We start from the raw sequence: 5,610 nt of genomic DNA, 5'->3' as shown, positions 1-5,610 counted from the left end.
GCCTTACCCACATTGTCTGTATTTCAATAATGTTATCCATCTGCCCATCCACCCAGCAATTCATTTACCCATCCATCCATCTCTCTATCGTTTCTGTCTTCTATCATCCTTTCATTGTTCTATGGAGCCCAAAGTTATAAAGTGAAAACAAAAAACCAGGAAATCCTTTTCATCCTTCAGAATTTTCACTGAAAATGTGGAACTGTAGACAACTTTGGCCTTTTTCTTTTTGTATTGAAGAGTTTCTTGACAGTTACTTGCATTGCCAACAGGATAACCCTGAACCAAGGTGTTGGCTTCTTTTACAATTTGTGATTTGGAACTTAGAATGTATTTCTTTCCCTTTGTTTTAAAGCTATTGCATAATATAAACTTCATTTCAAATTCTTTTAGTTTGACCTGATTGTGCTGCATTTTCCTCTTAACTATTCAACTTAGGTATTTGGAAAATGGTACCTATAGCCACTAAAAGGAGGTGAACATTTTTTCTTGAAAGAATTCTACTTATATTTATTATCCATTTTCATTTCATCCAAAACTGTTTGGACAGATGGCCATTATTTTATCAGCAAGTTAGTTAGGCTTCTAACTAAAGTTGAACAAGTTGTGGTGAACAATCTATTAAGTACAATTCCATCAGTCTGATCCTGGATTGATGTATTTAGTTTTTTCTTTTTTTAGAGAGAGATTCTTTTTTTTTTTTTTTTTTGCTATAGGGCACACATACTTGCTGGAGAGAGAAAGACAGAGAGAAGAGAGACAGAAAGTGAGAAATCACCTCCCAAGAGAATGGTGGCCATGCTGCAATCCCTTCTCCTCCATTCTCCTGTTGGGATTTTGGGCACACATGCACAAGTGCCCAACTTATTTTAAGCCATCAGGTCTGGGACTTGAACCACTGTCCAACTATGTGGGAATTCAATGACGTAACCATTATGCCATCTGCTGGTCCCAAACGATTTAGTATTTTTTTTTTTTTTTTTAAGGAAGAGATTTTTTTTTTTTTTTTTTTTTTTTTTTTTTTCAGTCCTTCCACATTTCAGTTCACCCACAGAGAATGGAAAATTATCCCTCAGGAGGAATAGCCATGCCACAATTTCTTCTCCTCCATTCTCCTCTCGGTATTTTGGGCACCATGAACATGTACCTAGTGTGAGTTTTAAGGTGCCAGGTCTGGGACTTGAACCACCATTGACTAACTGGAAGTCCAGCAACGTAATCATTATGCCATCTTCTGGGCCTGTTCTATTTAGTTTTAAAGTTTGTATTTATTTCTTTAGAATATATGTCACAATAACAAACATCTCTTGACAAGGGATTGTCAAAACTTAACTATGCATCAGGTCTGGGGCAGCGTATAGGATATAAAGGTGTTTATGACAGCCTCTTGTTTTCGGGTATTCACAGCTGCACTGAGATGAAAGTGTGAAAGCACATAATCAGAAATGTTAAGGAAGTACCATGGTCGAAGTATATACCATAAGTGTTATAATGTCATTGACATGCCCAGTTCTTGCTGGGGTTTATATACACATAAATTCATAATTAGACTTTGCATTAATTCTATACATCCTCGATCCTGGAATTTAAACTCTAGGCCACAAATAATTTTGAAAACATGTTGAAGGCAAGTTTTTTCCCTGGGGTTCTGAATGGAGAACTCCACAGTGTGAGAGTCTGAGATTATGTAGTAAAGGCAAAGGCAGGCCTTACCAAGGCTTTGTGGAGAGAAGCACCTGGAAGCTGCAATGATCAGCGTGGCTTCCTCTCCCCATGGTCTTCTAATCCCCCAGGTGCAGTCATTAGTCTGCACCTGTGCTCTCAGCTGTGCCTCAGAATCTGGGTCCAGTCCTCTCCCTAGTCAAGCAGAGTTCAAGGAACTCTAGACCATTTGTTCAATCAGCTAATGACTGGTTTTTAGTGATGCAGATTTGCATCCTGGTTCTCCTAGTTTTTCTAGGGCTCACCCCTTCCTGCCCTCCTGGTGGCATGTCTGAAGTCCAGTTTTCTAGGAACCTGTTCTCCATCCCCCACCCCCTCCACTGACCACCTGCATGCCTGAGTATTGCCAATGCTATTGAGAGCTATTAAAACCAGGATGTCACTTACAACTGAAGCTTCCAAATGCCAGCTGCTTCTCTGCCTGCATTTTCTCTATTTCAAGCATCTTCTTTATTTATCCCTTTTACTGAGGTTTGTCTGCTCTCTAGATCCCAGTCCATTTTGGTCTCTTTATTTAAAAACTTCTGTGAATCAGCCACTGTACTAAGTCTATGGATACAAAGATGAATGAGACACAGTCTACGTCCTCTGGGAGTTCCCAACCCAGAGGGAAGACAGATATAGAAGCAAACAATTCCACCCAGTGTGTGAAGTACATATGAAATACCAGGAAAGAACAAGGAGGAGTATCATACTCCTGGGGCATCAGGAAGGCTCCGTAGAGGAGAAAACTTGAGCCTTAAAGGATGGTAGTAGTTGCTTGCATAGATAAAGTAGAGGAACCTCCCAGCAAGAGCACAATAAAAAGCCATGTTGTATTTGGGGGCACTTCAGACAATCTGAGAAGGCTGAAATGTGGGATGGGTAAGAGATGAGGCTAGTGAAGTGAACAGGGTTCAGCCCATGATGACATTGTATTTAATGAGAATGACTTTTGTAGTGGTAAAAATAGAGAAGGATGTTGCTAATAACACCAAATCCAATGGTTTCTCTTTATAATATTAATATTGGGTCATCTGAAAATTTATGGCATGCTTTCCTTTTTTTTATTTTTAGAGAAATTTTTGCTATAGGGTACATGTACTCACTGGAGAGACAGAGACAGAAAGCAAGAAATCACCCCCCCCCATGAGATATGGCTGGACCACAATCCCTTCTCCTCCATTCTCCCCTCAGGATCTTGGGCACACACGCACAAGCACCCAGCATGAGTTTTAAGCCATTAAGTCTGAGACTTGAACAGCAGTTGATTATGTGGGAGTCTAGTGATGTAGCCATTATGCCATCTGCTGGTCCCCATGACTTATATTTCTATGCAAAAGTGCCTCACAACTTTCTGATGATCCAGTATAGTAACAGTATGGATAAAGCAGAATAAGAATCATTAACATTTCTAAAAAATTGATTTCCTCTGATGTTCCTGACTGTTTGCAATGTCCGTGTTTTAATGTTGGGGAATTGCCAGGATAAGCTGAGTTGACCAGGTTTCTCAGAACTTTGATCGTTCGTGTGCTCTGAGACTGGGATGTGGCCCAAAGCAATTCCCAAACTTGAGTACTATCTTCCCTCTCCTGCAATATGGTGCAACACACTTTGGAGACAGAACTCGGTTCAGAGTCCTGTCTAGTCCAGAGCGTCTGTGAACAGCCCATCCTGGGGAGTATGAGAACCCCAGCTCTAAGAGCCTTGTAGAAGTATGCGGTCGCTCCTCTTGTACTCTGCTTTGTTCCATCATGCATGTCCTGCCTAGGCTGTTACTGCTAATCAGCCTGACATTGCGCAAGGCTAAGGCTGCTGAGTGTTCACAATTTCTGAAAGTGAAGCACTGGAAATGAGTCAAAACAAAAAGGGGCAAACGTGGTGAGAGAAAAGGACTCGCAGTGGGAACAGTAAGATGGAAAAGAAATTTGAGAATGAGTACAATTCCACTGAAAACTGAGTTTGGAGCACATCCCCAAATTATAAAAAAGGTCTTCATAAAGTTAGCGGAAAAATGCATATTTTGAAAAACAACCATGCATGGATTTCAAAATCTTTTCATACCAAATAAATATAAATTTATATATATATATTTTTTTTTTTTGAGAGGTTTTTGCTATAGGGCACATGTGCTCACCAGAAAGACAGAGAGAGACAGAGAAACAGAAAGCGAGAAATCACCCCCCAGAGCAAATGTCCAAGCAGCAATCCCTTCTTCTCCATTCTCCTCCTGGGATCTTAAGCACGCATGCCTATCGCCTGGTAAGAGTTTAAATCACCGGGTCCGGGACTCAAGCCACGGTTTACTACATGGGAGTCTAGTGATGTAGCCATTACACCATCTGCTGGTCCCAATAAATTCATAGTTTAATTTTATTTTATTATGAACTTCTTGGAATCTTCTCAGATTCTTGGTTTAGAGTCTTTAGACCTGGGTTTTAAACATTTGGGTAAAAATGGCAAGAAAATTAGCCTTGGAAAGGCAAGATCTTACTTGATTAATTTTTGCAATTCCATAATGGCTCCTGGTGTAGAGTAGGTGTTTAGTCTCTGTCTCTCTGGGGCTCAGTTTTCTGTTAGGCCTCCTGGTTTTTTGTTGATATTAAAGGTGTTCCTTTGAACATAGTGGTTCTCTTTGGGAGGTAGAGTTGTGACCATATACATTTTGTTCTGTCTTTTGATCTGCATTAAACATTTTATTAAAATAACTGAATTACTTTTCTTTCTTTTTCTAGAGGTTTTTGCCTTAGGGAATGTGCACTCCCTAGAGAAAGTGAGAGAGAGAGAGACAGTAAGAGGGAAAGTGAGAAATCACCCCTGGCAGGATGGCCACATTGCAGTCCCTTCTCCTCCATTTTCCTCCTGGGATCTTGGGCATGCACACACATATGTGGTGTGTGAGTTTCAAGCCACCAGGTCTGAGACTTGAACCACAGTCAGCCATGTGGGAGTCCAGAGATACAACTACTATGCCATCTGCTGGCTTGTGAATTACTTTTCTAATCAGGAAAGAACAATAATTTTTTTGAAAGGTGCCTCACTAGTTCTCCCTTCGAGAAATTATTATAGGTATAGAGAATGAAAGATTGAAGGAGTTAGTCCCCTTGCCCCTCTTTGTGTGGTAGGGAAGGGTGAAAAGAAAGACTGAGGTCCTCTGGCCAAACATTTTCAAATAGCGAGGCTGGCCTAGTACCTGGCTTGCAGGAAATGTTCTATAAATATTATTGAATGGATGAATACAAGGCATTCGATGAAATGACTATGTCATTTGTTCATGTCCCCTGTTGAAGTTCTCTCCAGCTGCAGAATTCCTCCTAGGGCCTGGTGAGGTAGAAGCAGGGCCCAGACAAGCTGAGTCACCTGTCCAGGCCATTCCACAGTTTTGAAGTTGGTTAAGCTTCATGGCTCAGTCGGTGACACGTGCCCACCGTCCACACAGGTGTTGCTCCCCACGAATGGAATTGTTGTTTAGACCCTAAGGTTGCCTTGTAGGAGATCATAACTGCACTGAACATAGAACAACAGTAACTTCGGGGGGAAAAAACCCAGAACTTCTCACACACTCGCACCCTTCCTGCCGGCCCTGTTGCGATTGTGCACTGAGGGTGCATTTTAATTGATGAAATGTGCTATACGGCCCAACCAAATTGAAAAGTAACAACCTTCACTTACCATTTGGAGATGTGACGGAAGTGCCAGAAGTTAAACTCTGAAGACTAAATGAAATAACAGAAGCTCCCTATCCTCTCTTGAAGAAGCTCATTAGTTTCTGCTTTCTCACATTCTGTTTGCTGTGGCCCACAGCCAAAAATGGCGACGGGAAGATAATAAGTGAGAGTTAAAAATATGTGATGAGTGGCTGTGCTGCGTGGGACCCCAGACAGCTGGGGGAGTGGCGCAGGTAGGGAG

This window comes from Tupaia chinensis, unplaced genomic scaffold (genome assembly GCF_000334495.1).
Source record: "Tupaia chinensis unplaced genomic scaffold, TupChi_1.0 Scaffold000215_1, whole genome shotgun sequence".
NCBI classification, from domain to species: Eukaryota; Metazoa; Chordata; class Mammalia; order Scandentia; family Tupaiidae; genus Tupaia; species Tupaia belangeri.
The sequence above is the reverse complement of the archived record's forward strand: the minus strand, read 5'-3'. Positions refer to the sequence as shown.